General features: G+C 42.4%; 1 protein-coding gene and 1 long non-coding RNA gene across 15 annotated transcripts in view; one reads left to right on the forward strand and one right to left on the reverse strand.

Moving 5' to 3' along the window:
- LOC140465897 (supervillin-like) overlaps positions 1-17585 on the reverse strand; it is a 242531-nt gene that overhangs the window by 170890 nt on the left and 54056 nt on the right. For 2 of the 14 annotated variants that reach the window (XM_072561816.1, XM_072561806.1), the window contains exon 1: positions 10857-10935. The exons of 10 other annotated variants lie outside the window; for them this stretch is intronic. The gene's annotated coding sequence lies outside the window, so the exon portion shown is untranslated. Of the gene's footprint in view, positions 1-10856; positions 11002-17585 lie in introns of those variants that run through there. 2 more of the 14 variants (XM_072561817.1, XM_072561804.1) reach the window with 2 other exon arrangements.
- The window catches only part of LOC140465899 (uncharacterized), a 73737-nt gene continuing 67080 nt past the window's right edge, over positions 10929-17585 (forward strand). Inside the window, exon 1 of the long non-coding RNA XR_011955181.1 lies at positions 10929-11051. This is a non-coding gene — a long non-coding RNA (uncharacterized lncRNA). The remainder of the gene's footprint in view (positions 11052-17585) is intronic.

A 17585-nucleotide genomic window follows, 5' to 3' on the forward strand; every position in this document is an offset into this window, starting at 1 on the left:
CTGAGCCACCGTGCCACCCTATACCTATGTGATGCAAATATAATAACTGGAATTAGGCAGCAAAATATCTGCAGCCTGAACTTTGCCAACAATTCAGCTTTAATGAATGCCAGCTATGGGACATAAGTTCTGTTTTCTTACAGTCACAACAGTTCTAGCTCAAATGAGTTTGTAGACTCTCTCAGCCTGGGTACTACAGGTCTTCAGCTGAGAAGAGTGTGAGAATGGCTGGTACAACAAATGGATTTGCTTCCATTGATCCAATAGATGCTTAGTTGAAGTTTGGGTTCAGGCATATTACTGAGGCTCAGTAGATGGATTTTAACCTCGAGGTGATAAGATGTTCCAGAAGTGAAATAGTTATTTTCACAGTATCTCTCACCTGGCTGTGATATAAAGGGTTAATGATATCTTTAGACTAAAAGTAGTCACTGAACATATGCCACTGTGACCTCAGTTCACATGGGACTGGAGGCTAAATCTGTACAATCCTAAGATGACCTCTCATACTATCATTTGTCTATGGATATGGCCAATAAAGTCTGGTACTGCTCACTTACAGGAGTATAGATCTGAATTCGCAGCAACTGACATGCTCAAAATTCCATGAAAATGTACCCTTACTATTAATAATTTTCAGAATGTAAACTCATTGGCACAAATTCTGTGCGCACTGTTGGAAAAATGCTGAATATGTCAAATGATAAAATGTGCTTTGATTGTAATGCTTTTGAAGTCTGACATTTCACTGACTAAAATGTTTCAAAACTTAAAGTCTTACTACAAGGAACCTTGATTATCCGAAGGACATGTGTAGGCAGTATTTTGTTCGGTTAATCAAATGCTGGATAATTGACCGCCAGATAACATAGTTTAGCCAAGCATTGAGAGATGGCGATCTTGTCCAGATAATTTGAATTTCAGATAATTGAATGCCAGATACCCGAGGTTCCTCTGTATATGAAGGATTACTGGGGTAAGCCAGCTACAGTCAATTTTTGGATAGCAAGTTGTGATCTGAACTGGTGTTAGCAAGAGAAGGGGAGTGGTTGTAATTGGATAACTCCCCAACGGGACATTAAATACCTGATAGGCTGAATGGTCTCCTTCCTTGCTGTATCACCCTATAATTTCAGCTGCTCAGCAAATTACTACAGGTTTAAAATGAATAATGGTTCAATACTTCAAATTAGAGTCACAGAATATCACTTGCTATAGATTCCAGAATCTTGTTAAATTTGAAAGGGCGCAGAAAAGATTTACAAGGATGTTGTTGGAAGTGGAGGGTTTGAGCTAGAGGGAGAAGCTGAATAGACTGGGCTGTTTTCCCTGGAATGTCAGAAGCTGAGGAGTGACCTTATAGAGGTTTATAAAATCATGAGGCGTATGATAGGGTGAATTTCCAAGGTCTTTTTCCCAGGATGGGGCGGGGGGGGGGGGTCCAAAACTAGCCGGTGTAGGTTTAAAGTGAGAGGGGAAAGATATTAAAGTGATCTAAGGGGCAACTTTTTCACACAGAAAGTGGTGTGTGTATGGAATGAGTTGCTAGCAGAAGTGGTGGATGCTGGTACAATAATAACATTTATAAGACATCTGGATGAGTATATGAATAGTAAGAGTTTAGAAGAATATGGTCCAAATGCTGGCAAATGAGACTAAATTTATTTAGGATATCTGGTCAGCTTGGATGGGCTGGACTGAGGGGTCTGTTTCCATGCTATACAGCTCCATGACTCTGTATGACTCTCCCACCTCCATCTTTACATTGGAAATCAATATTAATGCATTTATTAAATATCTTCGGATGTGTTAAGCATTCAGAAAATAAGTCATGCATCAAAACATATAAACTGTATTTTATACAAGCCAACTTATATTTTGAAACAACAACATACTACTGGAGAAACTCAGCAGGTCTGGCAGCATCTGTAGAGAGAACACACAGTTAACATTTTGGGTCCAATGAGCCTTATTCAGAGCATTTGAATATGTTGAATTGGCCTGTAGCTTTTCAGAAATGACAGCCTAGTTCAGCTCATAGCAGTCTTATCCTTTACTTAAAATGCAGCCAGTTCAAGTTCCAGTGTGGACAGCACAAATTTAAGCTGAGACTTCAGTGCATTATTGATGGACAGCCATGATAGTAAAAGTACTGGTTTTCCAATGCAGTGTTAAACTGAAGCTACATCAAGCTGTTCTGGTAAGTGTAAAGGATGCTACATGTATCCTTGGGAAATCCCCACTCTAATGCGTATTCCTCAACCAATGCCACCAAAACCAGATTAACTGGCTGCTGACTAGTGACATACTGAAAATTGCCACATAAATGTCAGTCTCAATATGAAATCCAAGAATTTAACATCTGCCTGCATACATGAGAGAAGTCAACAATCAGCCAAACAGAATTACACTGGAAGCTACCTTGTCTGTTCAACGTTGGATCTTGATGTGGTTTTATTTAGATATTGATACCATGTTTTTAAAGGGGAGCCTTAAATCATGTCAATAATTTTGAAAGCAGATTCACCAGGTTAGAACTGAATAAAAAATGATATAAATCTTCCCCTTACGGCAATAATTTACTTTTTATCAAATACCAAAAACCTCAAATTTCTCTTGTCTTAAATCCATGTTGTTGTTTCTTATTTCATTCATCTATTTACTGTTTTGATGTTAGAAGGGATGCATTTTTTAATACAAAAGGTAGTGGAGTTTCAGTGTAACCAAACTTAATTGATCATCAGAAATGCTACATTGCCAACAGCTATTTATCAGCCATAATAGATCTCAGAAGGTCACGTATGATTCAAAAGGCAAGAGACATGGATTTTCTCTCCGATAGCTGCAGGGTGTTTGTTTTCTGGAGCTGTATCAAAAATACTTGATGGTTCTTACAATGTACTCATGTCAACTGTCCAAATGCAAGCTCACTAAAGGGCTGGGGCTGGAAGTTTAGGGAAAGCTGCTCTTTTTACTCAAACCATTTATTACATTCCTCTGGAGAAGGTGGAATGTGAACCCAGGCCTTCTAGTTTAGAGGTAGGAATACTACCAGTGCATCACAACAGCCCTTAAAGACCAACTGTTTCTTAAAGCTCTGAAGTATCAGCAAATGATTGTGGTTCAGTTGGGAACATTTTCATTTTTAAGTCACAAGATTCAAGACCCGCAGCGCAGCCTGAAAATTAAAAATGAGTGGAGTACTTTAAGGAGCCTTGCACTACTGAAAGCTCATATTTTGGCAGTGACCTTAAACCCAGGTCCCATCAGCTTACCGAGGTGGATGTGAAAGATCCCATGGCATTATTTTGAAGAAAGGCAAGGGAACTATTCATGATTTTGTGACCAAACTCTATGTGTCAGTTAATATTACAAAAACAGTTGCCTAGTCCCTATCACACTGTTGACCACATTCATCAAGATTATAGCAGAGTACATATGTTACTCGAATGGTAACGTAAAATAAGAAAATTGATGAGAACTAACATTCAACTTTTCACTACAAGAGTGAAATTCATCTTGGGCAGTCAGACAAGAATTACTTGCCCTTCCTAAAGCAGCAGTTATGATTTCAAGATGTCCAAATATATTTTATGGACAATGAGGTACTTGAGAGGTTTTGTCACTATTGTGATGTAGGAATTGCAGTATCTAATTTGCACACAGCGAACTCCCACAAACAGCAATATGACAGTAAGAAGATAATCTATCTCAGGATTTGTATTAGAGGATGAATATTGATGAGGACAGGATTTGATTTGATTTATTGCCAAGTGTACCTAGGTGCAGTGAAAAGCTTTGTTTGCGAGTAGTACGGGCAGATCAGAGTAAGCATGGACATATAGATCATAGGGAGGAAAAAAGACTTGGACAGAGGCATACAAATTGTACCGCACAGAGAGTGCACTAGGCAAGATCAAAATTAACAAGAACAACATTATTTAAAGTTAGAGCGTCCATTCATAACTCTAGTGATGGCAGGGAAAACCTGCTGGTGCATGTATTCAAGCTTCTGAATGTACTGTCTGACAGAAGAGATTGGAGGAGAGTATTACTGGGGTGGGATGGGTCTTTAATGATATTTGCAGCCTTTCCACAGCAGCAAAACATGTAAATGGAATCCGTGGATGAGAGGATGGCTTCCGTGTTGGTCTGGACTGTGCAAACAACCTTCTGTCATTTCTTATAGTCCAGGCTGTTATGCAGCCGGATAGTATGCCTTCTAACACTAAATAAAAAAACGAAAGAACTGTGGATGCTGTAAATCAGAAACAAAAACAGAAGTTGCTGAAAATGCAGGTCTGGCAGCATCTGTGAAAGGAAATCACAGTTCGTGTTTCGGGTCCAGTGAGTTCTGTGGTAGCGTCACAGGGCCTGAAATGTTAACACTGATTTCTCTTCACAGATGCTGACAGACTTGCTGAACTTTTTCAGTAACATCTGTTTTTCTACTTCTAACACTAGTCAGAGATCTGAAACATTTTGCCAAATTGTGCCTCTGGGTTACCATGGAATCACAGCTGACACGTGACAACGTGGCATTTTGTCCCCATTTATCATCATTACTGAGACAATTGAAACATTTCTTCACAAAAACAATGAAATTTTTGCACTAGGAGATGTCCTGTGGCTAGGACAAAAGCAGGAGAAAGCTGGTCAGCAGTATCCATGTATGGCACCTCACTGGCAATTAAAGAGTCCCGGCCAAAGCTGCACTCCAGTTTGTGACAATATCCACCTCTCAGTGTTGTCAGCCCAGCTCAGCAGCTGCATCAGAAGCCGGTATTAATGTTAGCCAGTGGAGAGGCTGCGCGATTATGGAGATAACTCAATGGAGAAATTGAATTCACAATTCCCCTCACAAAAACAAGGGGAATATTATGGAAGGAGCCAGGCTTAGTGACTGGGGGAGGGGATGCATCAGCTTCAAGCAATGGTGCCATAACCACAATGAAGGCCAGTGCAAACAGGGATTCCTCTGTGGACAATAGAGCAGCCTGAAAGGAGGGTCAACCCCTCATGGCAATACCTGTCAGCCCACCACACACACACACACACACACACACCCATAATCACATACAAACACACGTATGCACACATACACAAAAAGAAATACACACATATACATGCACTCACATATACATACACACAAAGACTAAATGAGTACAAACGCACACAGAAAAATGCACAGATGTACAAACACTCACAGACACACAAACACACACAGCCCTGGGCACGCAACCCTGGCACCCGTAGAGAGGCTGCCATTGTTCACTTGCTGGTCTCACCACACCTGCCTGACACCAATAAATATGATGGGGCAATGCCTGATCCTTGGCAGGACTTTTAATTAGCACAATTATCCATTCATTGGACAATCATATCTCTGGAATTCTGGTGTTGGTAACATCAGGTTGTCCTTCCACTGCGTCTTATAAGCAGCTTCCTAACCCTCACCTCCCAGTCTGTCTCCAAAGGACTACAGAAATTCAACGTCAAGCCTCAACAGTTTGCTCCAACAATCCCAATAAAACACAAAACTGGTCAACACTTTCTTTACTATATATCACTTGCAGAGGCAGAAGGGCTGCCAAAAACTAAACAATACAAATTGAACTCTGAAACTTATATTTTACATTATAGAAAACAGGAGGGAGTAATTACAAGGGTGTAACCTAATACCCAGGTTCACATGACATTTATAAATTATTACCTCCTATCAATGATTTGATAATTTATAAACCTCGTTTCAATGATAATACTGTTTTAAATATCACCCTTTGCTAATCAGTATTTAATAACTGACCTCTCAGCCAGTTTTTCACACGTTTATTTTTCACGACAGCTTTTTTTTGCTCCTGAAGTTTGGTTCTTTGATGGCTGTTAGTTCCTCAGATGCCTATCAGCTATTGAGCTTCATTTGAGTGGCCGTTAGTCATGTCTGAGCTTTCACAGTGAGGCAGCAGAATATTCCACAACAGGGGGCATCACATTATTCCTGTCCTCATCCCAAAGTCGCCTCAAGTGTTGTGGGCAGGTGTCACAATGGTCTATTTAATCAGATACTGCTGAGATAAATTATAGTGCCGAGGTCAAGAATTCAGTAGAATTGGCATTGCAACGGGGGAGTGCAGTGGCTTAAGGTGAAATTCTACATCTGCAAGTGCATAGCACAATGACAACCCATTTACTATAGACTCCACATGATTTTGCTTCCAATAAGGGCGCTGTTAGCAAATCAAAGAATCCCTACAGTGTGGAAGCAGGCCATTCAAACCATTAAATCCACACTGACTCTCCAAACAGCATCCCACCTCGACCCATCCACCTACTTTATCCTTGGCATGCTGCACTTCCCAAGGCTAACCCACAAGCCTGCACGTCCCTGAACACTATGGGCAATTTCCCATGGCCAATCCACCTAACCTGCACTTCTTTGTACTGTGGGAAGAAACCCAAAAGGTCAGGAGAAGAATGTGCAAACTCCACACAGACGTTCGCCCAAGGGTGGAATTGAACCGGGGCCCTGGTACCGTGAGGCAGCAGTACTAATCACTGAGCTGCCATGCCACTACAGTGGCTTACCCGCTATTGCGCATTTTGTTTCCCTGCCAAACCTGGACTTTATTTACCTATAACCAAACCCAGGGTCTTCTTACCTTCTATGGTACAGCTATTCACTCGATAAACTTGTTCAACCATGGGGGTCATCCACTGTCAATGCACTTACTTGGGAGGTGGTGATATTTTGGAAATGGCACTGTCTGATAGGTCAGAGCTCCGATCTAATGGGGACCTGGGTTCGGATCCCATCTTGACAGATAACGAAACCGAATTTAAAGAAATTTGGAATGAAAAAGCTAGTATCATTGTGACCATTATTTAAAAACCTTATCTGGTTCACTAATGCTGTCCAGGGAAGATGATCTGCCATCCTTACCTGGCCTGGTTTACCTGTGACTACAGACCCACAGCAATATATTTGACAGTGATGCCAAGATCCCACACAAGACAAAGAGTATTTCCATTAGGGAACTTAGAAAGACAGATCGCGCCAGATTTTGGGACATTATCAATAACTATTGTTCACATATTTAATTTCCCACCCCATTCTGCCTCTTCTGGAGGGTTGCGACAGTTTTCAATTTTCTAGCTTCAAGTCAGTGTCAGGTTGGGAAAAGGTTTGGGAAGTTCTGCATTGTGCCGAATGGTGGACTGGACAACAATTAATGGCTTTGTCATAAATATTCACATTCAGTGAAAGAATTAACAAAAATATCTGAGACAGCACTTTGAGTAAAGGAGTGGAGAAACTAGAGGTAGGAGTAGGCCGTTCGGCCCTTTGGGTCTACTGCTTAATATGATCATGGCTAATCAATGCCATGTTCCTGCTTTCTCCTGATACTCCTTGATGCCTTTACAATTTAAAACTTTATGTCTCTCTTTTGGGAAGACATTCACTGACTGGGCCTCCACAGTCATCCGTGATAGAGAATTCTACAGCTTCACTCCCCATTTGAAGAAGCTTTTCCTCATCTCATGACCTACCCCATATCCTGAGATTCTATCCCCTGGTTGGAGACACCCCACCCAAGGAAAACATCCCTCCTGCATCCAGTCTGTCCAATCCTATTAAAATTGTATAAATTTCAATCAGATTCCCTCTCATCCTTCTTCATACGAGTGAATACAGGCTCAGTGAAACTAATATCTCCTATACGACAAGCACAGCAAATCAAGCAGCGTCCGTGGTGCAGGTGAATCGACATTTTGGGCAAGAGTCCTTCATCAGGAATGAAGAGCTCCTGATGAAGAGCTTTTGTCCGAAATGTTGATTCTCCTGCTCCACGGACGCTGCCTGACCTGCTGTGCTTTTCCAGCACCCCACTGTCAACTCTCATCTCCAGCATCTGCAGTCCTCATTTTCTCCTTTACGACTGTCCAGCCATCCCCAGCACCAGCCTCTGCTGCACTCCGTCTATAGGAAGTAAATTTTTCTGAGGTACAGGGACCTAAACTCAAGCGCTACTCCAGATGTGATCTAGGTGTGGTGCAGTATAATTGTAGTAAGACATCCCTATTTCTAAACTCAAGTTCTCTTGCAATGAAAGCCAATAAACCATTTACTTTTTTAATTGCTTGTCCGACCAACTTGTCTACTGTCACTGACTGCTGTACAAGGATATCCACATCTCTTTGTACATCCACACGTCCCACTATCTCACTATTTAAATACTCACAATCTTGCACACTTTTGTGTCATGGCAAACTTGGAAATGTTGCATTTGGTTCTGACATCCAAGCTCATCCACCATGACAATGGATGAATGGTCACCGCGCAACAGTCATCAGACAGGATGTTCCCTCCCAGTCAGGGAACACTTCAGCGGTCAGGGACACTCAACCTCGGATCTTTGGGTGATCATCCTCCAAGGCGGACTTTGGGATATGTAACAACGCACAGTGGCCGAGCAGAGGCTGATAGCCAAGTTCAGTATCCATGAGGCTGGCCTCAACTGGGACCTTGGGTTCATAACCCTACCATATTGTACACTCTCTCTCTCTCTCTCCCCCCCTCTCTCTCACACACACACACACACACACCTACATACTCACAAACTTATGCAGATCCTCTCACATACACATGCTCTCTCTCCGACACACACACATATAACCTCGCACTCACACCCATCCACAAACTCTCACAGGTTTATACTCCATCACACTCATGTACACATTCTACCAAGCACACACACACACACACACACACACACTCGAACACACACTGTCTTGCACGCACTCAGACACTCTCTCTCTCTCCCTCACATGCACGCACACACATATAAGTCTATGGGGTGAATATGCATTTGACAAACTGTATTTGAAGATACATTCTATTTTGCTCAAAAAGCACACAATTTGCAGGCAGTCAATCCATGTAATATTTTATAAACTCCACTTTGGACTAGAACCTGTCTGACTCAAGATTGGGATGCAGACAGAGTCTAACTCTTTAGTGCATTGACAGAGCTGAGATGTCACCCTTTTTTTAATAAAACCTTAAGTTATCTTGAGAATGTGACTTAAAAGAAGTTCTGGGATTGACATATTAATAAACTGAAACTTGTAACCCATTCTAAAAGATGAAAGACCTAACAGTAAATTATGTTTGTTCAATATACTGTTTCAGTTGCATGATACTGTGATGGTTTGCTATAAATTCTGTGTCTTATGATCCTGTTCCACAGTTACCTGATGAAGGAGCAGTGGTCCGAAAGCTAGTGCTTCCAAATAAACCTGTAGGACTATAACCTGGTGTGTGATTTTTAACTAGGTCATTGATAGACATTGTGAACAGCCATGCTCTGGTCCTTAAGTGTACCCCTGCTAGTTACTGTCTGCCACTCAGTAACAGACCCCTTAGTTCCCACTCTCGAGTTCCTATCATTCAATTCTGGATTCATGCCAATATATTTCCTCCATCCCATGTATTTTAAACCGCCCACTAACTTCTTATGAGGGACCTTATCAAAAGCCTTCGGAAAACCCTAATACACTCCATCTACTGGCTCTTCCTTTTATATTAGAGCTCCAGCATTTTCCCCACTACTGATGTTCAGCTAACTGGTTGTAATTCTCTCTGGTTTTTTATCCTTCCCTTTATAATTGGTCAGAGTATTGAGTACAGGAGTTGGGAGGTCATGCTGCGGCTGTTGGTTAGCTCATTGGTTAGGCTACTGTTGGAATATTGCGTGCAATTCTGGTCACTTTCCTATCAGAAAAATGTTGTGAAACTTGAAAGGGTTCAGAAAAGAGTTACAAGGACATTGCCAGGGTTGGAGGCTTTGAGCTATAGGAAGAGGTTGAACAGGCTGGGGCTGTTTTCTCTGGAGCATCGGAGGCTGAGGGGTGGCCTCATAGAGGTTTACAAAATTATGAGGGGCATGGATAGGGTAAATAGGCCAAGACTTTTCCCTGGGATTGGGGGAGTCCAGAACTAGAGGGCATAGGTTTAGGGTGAGAGGGGAAAGCTATAAAAGAGACCTAAGGTGGCAACTTTTTCACACAGAGGGTGGTACATGTATGGAATGTGCTGCCAGAGGAAGTGGTGGAGCCTGGTATGATTGCAACATTTAAGAGGCATTTGGATGGGTATATGAATAGGAAGGGTTTGGAGGGATGTGGGCTGGGTGCTGGCAGGTGGGACTAGATTGGGTTGGGCTATCTGGTCGGCATGGACAGGTTGGACCAAAGGGTTTGTTTCCATGCTGTACATCTCTATGACTCTATAAATAAAGGGGTTACATTTGCCACCTCCCAAATTAGACTATAGACGAATAATAATCCTGAATTACTATCTGCTATCACTCAAGGCACACAAATCACAGTGTCAGCAGCCACCTCCATGCTTCTCTAGGCTATATTGGGATAAGTGTACCTTCTCATGACTAGCTCAGTACCTCCAGGTGCAGGAAGGAACTCAATATTCCAACAGGAAATTTTAATTAACTCGGAAACAAAACACGAGCAGAAATTTGTCGAAGGCAAACAAATGGTCAAATGAAATCTGATACAGAATTCAGGTAAGGATTCTGTATCAATTCACAACTAAATATCCGACAGGCGCAAGTGTGGACAACACTCGTTTTTCTTTCATCTAAATCTTAACTATGATCTTTCTAACAAAGCAGGATTGAAGTTGAAAGTTCATCCTTGATGACAACTTGTAAGGTCGACCAGCCTCGTGAATAAACTTTCGATTACGTTTACAAGTTTTTTGCTTCAAAAAGGCGGCTCAGTTTTCAACGTTGAGAAACAAAAAAGCTGGAATTATTTTAGAAACTGAACTGACTCACAGTGTAGTGTTTCCAGTCAGCCGAGGCGCCCTCCCACTGTAGCCACTCAGCAGGATTGTAATAGCGGATTCCCTGGGATTCGATCTTCCCCCTATGCTGTCGCAGGAGCACCTTACAGTGGCTCGCCTCTGACTGTAAGGATAGCTCGTCACATCAACCCGCCGAAACAATACCTCCAGCGCCAACAAACAAAAGGTTAGCCCAGCCTTCCTGTTGCAGGTTTTATTTAAAACAGAGCAGGTTACGGAACTGTCACTTTGGACTTGTCACACTGGGGGAATGTGACCAAACAGGTTTCTCTTGACACAGGTCCAACCCTCGTACACAGATTTGAGCAGACCAGGATACAGATCTTTGCCAGAGAGACAACTCTGGTCTCTCACAACAAACACGTCAAAACGTTGCCTCCTTCCTCCTGCTGGTTACTGCCAAATGTCTTTGCTCTCTGGGACACTGCTGTTTCACTTTTTGGAGAGAAAGCCCAGTCTCTGTGTAGATCTCACCCAGCAGGCAGTGTGGTTTGTGAAAATGTTTGTACTAGATTTTCCTAAAGGTGTATGTGTAGACTTTGGCCTCAGAGTGGGCGGGGCACCTACCCAGTCATCTTATGAAAGACTGTACACTACTTTTGAATGTCTCTGTGCCCGTGCCTCATGTTTATCTGTCTGTGTGTGTGTATGCGTACGCATGGCGGGTGGGGGAGATGGGTGGGATTGTGAAGGGAAAGGAAGGAATGTTCTATCTGATTCAGAGGAATCTTTACCTATTGCCCATTTAAATATTGATGCATTTGGGATTGGTTATGTGCTCTTTAAGTTACCTGGGTGGAATCTGTCAGACGGTCTCAATAGGAGTACTGTACACACCTATAATGCAGCTGTTGAGATTAAGCACTCAATTGCTATTGGTTTATTTGAAGCCTTTATCGTAGCCATGCCCAGTGGAACATTGACCGAATTGAATTAGGTCTCCAAATCAAATTTGCCACAACTCTACCAGTTATAATTTCGATTGCACCTTCCCATCTTTCTAGGGATTTGCCTGTGCCCCTTGTGACACTCGCCCTAGTAGTTTGAATGCATCAAGGCTTTCCACCACAATTATAGCAAGAGGGCTTTCCAACATTTTCTCCCAGTGTGACACACTGACCTACTCTCTGAGATGGATTTAAAACATCTCGTGTGAAAGTGAGCAAGGGAGCTTTTCATTTGCTCTGGCAATAATTATCATCCAACAAACATCACCAAAACTAGACTGGTCTTTACTGTCAGTGGACAATTTCAGTTCCCACATTACTGCAGTAACTGCACTCCACAATTGACTGTGGCACATTTTGAAACATTGAATGTGCTATATAAATGGAAGGCTTTTCTTCAAGAGGGACTAAGTTATTCAGAAAATGTATCAAATCATCCAACATTGAAAAGGCAATCTCTGCCAGCTCCTTAAAGGAGCTATCCAATTAATCCCCACACTGCAAAGATTTCCTTTTCAAGTCCTTTTGAATGTTAGTATTCATTAGAGTCATAGAATCATTCAGCATAGAAAGAGGCCCTTCGGCCCAACCCATCCATGCCTACCAGCTTTCCTAAACTGAACTAGTACTATTTGCCTGCATTTGGCCCATATCCCTCTAAACCTTCCCTTTCCATGTACCTGTCCAAATGTCTTTTAAATGTTGTTATTGTACCCACCTCCACCATTTCCAATGGCAGCTCGTTCTACATGTACAATGTACTCCTTGTGTAAAAAAGTTGTTCCTCAGGTCCCTTTTAAAATTTTCTCCTGTCATCTTAAAGCTTTGCCCTCTGGTTTTGGACTTTTCTACCCCGGGGAAAAGACCTTAGTTACTTACCTTATGTATGGTCCTCATGATTTTCAAATCTCTATATGGCCATCCCTCGGCCTCTTATGGTCCAGGGGAAGAGGTCACAGCCAATCTAGCTCTCTTTATAACTCAATCCTTCCAGTCTAGGTAACATTCTTGTCAATTATTTTTTGCGCCCTTTCCAGTTTAATAACATCTTTCCTTTGACTGGGCGACCAGAATTGTACACAGTATGTCAAATGAGGCCTTACCAATGTCTGTGCATTGGATGTGCATTTTGGATGTGCCAGTCGGAGAAATAGGTGATCCCCATACTTAAGGTGTGGGGTGCAATGCATTTATGCGATGCATTTTTTTGTCTGTTGCTTCTGGTTTTTCTGCCTTTACACCACTTTCAGAAGAGGAAGACAGTGTACCTGCTATTGCTGAGGTACAATACTTCAAAAATAGTCATGCATGAATATAGACAATGTCTGTCAGCAACTATCCAACTGTCGGGCATGTAGGGCCTAACCCTTGTAAGCACCTGAATCCCACAAACAGTTTATGTTTTCAAAGATGGCACAGTCTAGTGATCAATAATAGGAATTGTGTTACAACCTGAATGTGGGTTAGGTTCACCAACTAGTTGTGGCTCCACACGTAATAAACCAAACTGTTCAGCTCAGAATTAAAAATCACACAACACCAGGTTACAATCCAGCAGGTTTATTTGGAAGCACTTGCTTTCAGAGCACTGCTCCTTCATCAGGTGGTTGTGGAGTATAACATTGTAAGAACAAAATTTATAGCAAAAGTTTACAGTGTGATCCAACTGAAAGGGTATATTGAAATAGACTGGATTGTTCTGCTTTTTTTTATTGGTTTGCAAAGCTCAGATTTAGAGAGGCTCTTTACCTGTGACGCATTACTGGCTAGACAAGTACCTATTGTCCATTTCTACTTGCCCTTGAGCAGTTAGTGATGAGCTCTTTTCTTGAACCACTGGAGTCTATGTGCTGGCAGGACACCCACAATTTTGTTAGGAAGTGAGGTCTAGGATCTTGACCCAGCTACAATGAAGAACTAAGAGTTTAGTTCCAAGTCAGGATGGTGTACGTTTTGGAGGAGAATGTGCAGGTAATGAAATTCCCAGATATCTGCTAGACATATCCTTCCAGGCAATAGATGGCATGTTTGGAATGTGCTGTCTAAGGAGTATTGATGAGTTGCTGCAGTGCATCTACTAGATGGTACACATTATGGTATTGTGCCTCTTCTCTGTTCTTCTTTCAGAGGCTTGTTGGTCTTTGGAACTCTTTGGCACAAAGACCTGGTGGGAACAGAAGCCTTGTGTATATTTAAGGTTAAGTAAAATATATCCTTGACAGGAGGGGAAGCAAGGGTTATGGGAAAATGCAGGAACGTGGGTGTGAGGAGTGTTGAATCAGCCACGATCCTATTGAGTGGTGGAACAGGATCAAGGGGCTGAATGGCCTACTCCTGTTCCCATTTCTTTTGGTCTTATTGTCTTATCAGTAGTGAAGGGAGTGAGTGTTGAAGGTGGTGAATGGGCCGCCAATCAAACAGGCTGTGTTGAGTTTTGCTTCTTGAACATTGGTGGAGATGCACTCATTCACGCAAATGGAAATATTCAATCATACTCCTGACTTGTAACTTGTATATAGTAGGCAGGCTATGGGGAGTCACAAAGTCTTTGCAGAATTCCTGGACTTGACCTGATTTTGTAGCTACAATATGCGGCTTGTCCAGTTCAGTTTTTGATTAGTGGTAACACTAAGGATGTTGCTAGTGGATGATTCAGCGATGCTAATGACTTTGAATGTCAGGAAAGGGTGCTTGGAATCTCTCTTCGTAGCGATGATCATCGCCTGACACTTGTCACCCCAAACCTGACTGCTGTCTAGGTCTTATACGGTCATGAACTCAGAGTCATAGAGATGTACTGCACAGAAACAGACCCTTCAGTCCAACCTGTCCATGCCGACCAGCTATCCCAACCCAATCTAGTCCCACCTGCCAGCACCCGGCCCATATCCCTCTAAACGCTTCCTAGGTGTCCAGATGCTTTTTAAATGCTGTAATTGAAGAAGCATCCACCACTTCCACGAGCAGCACATTCCACCTGCCCCCCTCTACCCCCCCACCCCCCCCCCCCCCCCCCGCACCCCGCCAACTTCTGCATGAAAAAGTTACTCCTCAAGTCTCTTTTATATCTTTCCCCTCTCACCCTAAACCTATGCCCTCTAGTTCTGGACTCCCCCATCCTGGGGAAAAGACCTTGCCTATTTACTCTATCCCTGCCCCTCATGATTTTATGAACCTCTATAATGTCATCCCTTGGCCTCCGACACTCCAGGGAAAACAGCCCTCGCCTATTCAGCCTCTCCCTATAGCTCAAATTCTCCAACCCTAGCAACATTCTTGTAAATCTTTTCTGAACCTTTTCAAGTTTCACAACATCTTTCTGATAGGAAGGAGATCAGAACTGCACGCAATATTCCAAAAGTGGCCTAACCAATGTCCTGTACAGCCACAAAATGACCTCCCAAGTCCTGTACTCAGTACTCTGACCAATAAAAGAAGGCATTCCAAACGCCTTCTTCACTATCCTATCTACCTGCGACTCCACTTTCAAGGAGCTGTGAACCTGCACTCCAAGGTCTCTTTGTTTAGCAACACCCCCTTGGCTTTCCATTAAGTGTATAAGTCCTGCTAAGATTTGCTTTCCCAAAATGCAGCATCCTGCATTTATCGAAATTAAACTCCATCTGCCTCTCCTCAGCCAATTGGCCCATCTGATCAAGATCCCATTGTAAACTAAGGTAACCCTCTTTGCTGACCACTGCAACTCCAATTTTGGTGTGATCTGCAACCTTACTAACTATACCTCATATGCTCACATCAAAATCATTTATATAAATGACAAATAGTAGTGGACCCAGCATCAATCCTTGTGGCACAAGCCTCCAGTCTGAAAAACAACCCTCTCCACCATCCTCTGTCTTGTACGTTTGAGCCAGTTCTGTATCCAAATGGCTAGTTGTCCCTGTGTTCTGTGAGATCTAACCTTGCTTATCAGTCTACCCTGGGGAACCTTGTCGAATGCCTTACTGAAGTCCATATAGATCACACTACCACTCTGACCTCATCAATCCTCTTTGCTACTTAAATTCGTAGAGCCATAGAGATGTACAGCTTGGAAACAGACCCTTTGGTCCAACCCGTCCATGCCGACCAGACATCCTAACCCAATCTAGTCCCACCTGCCAGCATCCGGCCCATATCCCTCCAAACCCTTCCTATTCATATACCCATCCAGATGCCTTTTAAATGTTGCAACTATACCAGCCTCCACCACTTCCTCTGGCAGCTTATTCCATAAACACACCACCCTCTGTGAAAAGGTTGGCCCTTAGGTCTCTTTTATATCTTTCCCCTCTCACCCTAAACCGATGCCCTCTAGTTCTGGACTCCCTGACCCCAGGGAAAAGACTTTGTCTATCTACCCAATCCATGCCGCTCATAACTTTGTAAACCTCTAAAAGGTCACCCCTCAGCCTCCGACACTCCACTTCTTTAAAAAACTCAATCAAGTTTGAGAGACATGATTTCCCCATGCACAAAGCCATGTTGACTATCCCTAATCAGTCCTTGCCTTTCCAAATACATGTACATCCTGTCCCTCAGGATCTGAGGAGTTGCAAATGGGGCTGAAATCTGTGCAGTCATCAATTCAGACCTTATAATGGAGAGAAAGGTATTGATGAAGCAGGTGTAGATGGTTGGGCTCAGAGTAAAATCCTGAGGAACTTGTACAGTCATGCCTTTGAATGAGTGATAGATGTTTAACATTCACAACTACCCTCATTTGTGCTAAGTATGACTTCAACCAGTGGGGAGGTTTCACCCAATTTCCACTGATTTTAACGTGGCTGGGACTTATTGCATTGATGCCAATAGTAGTCACTCTTAGCTCACCTCTTCAGTTTAGCTCTTTTGCCCGTGTTTGATCAGGAGTCGACTGCTTTTGGAAGCATTATGACTGGCTTAGTTTTGTGTAGGTGCCACTTGATTGCTCTGTCACTTATACCTTCCATCATTTTGCTGTTAATTGAGAGTAGACTGAAGGGCTGGTAATTGATTGGATTAGATTTATCCTGCTTTATGGGGACTGAACGTTTTCCATGTTGTTAGATCGGTGCCAGGTCTGTAATTGAACTGGAATAGATTGAAATCCAGTACCCACTGGACATTGCTGTCACAATGCATTCATTTCAACTGATGCAAAATTATAGGCTGTGTGACTGCAATTTCTCAAAATGCCTCTTCTCCCTTCCTCCTGTAAGGGTAGGATCACAGGACCTCCCCACTCTCTTGTTTGTGAAGCTTGTTTTATTTTCACAACTTTATTAAAATTTGTAGAATGCCATAGCCTCTGAGCACTGAAACTAAAACAAATGTACATTTGCTTTTGAACAATGATGTAATTGTCCTCATTCTCCAGTGTGATATGCACGTTTCACAGCTCCCAGGAATCAATTTTGATTCACACGTGATAATGAAATGGAAGTGTGGTTCAGAAGCTGAAATACCTTCCAGCAGCCAAATGTTAGTCTCTTTTTATTGGTACTCTAAAAGACTCACTAACTGAATAATTCAGATGTAAAGTGAAGTGGGACTTTGGCAGTTAAAATAATTTGAGTTAATAGATATTTTGAGAGAAGCAACTTCAAATTGTAACATGTTGACTGTGGCTGATTAGAATCAGTCATTAGCTTTAATTCAGGAAACGTTTGCATTAACTCCCTCTCAAGCATATAACTCATCTTTATTGTATTAAATATAAATAGGAATGCAAATTTTGTGAGATTCGTTCCATGCCGACCAGATATCCCAAC

Source organism: Chiloscyllium punctatum, chromosome 42 (genome assembly GCF_047496795.1).
Source record: "Chiloscyllium punctatum isolate Juve2018m chromosome 42, sChiPun1.3, whole genome shotgun sequence".
Lineage (NCBI taxonomy): Eukaryota > Metazoa > Chordata > Chondrichthyes > Orectolobiformes > Hemiscylliidae > Chiloscyllium > Chiloscyllium punctatum.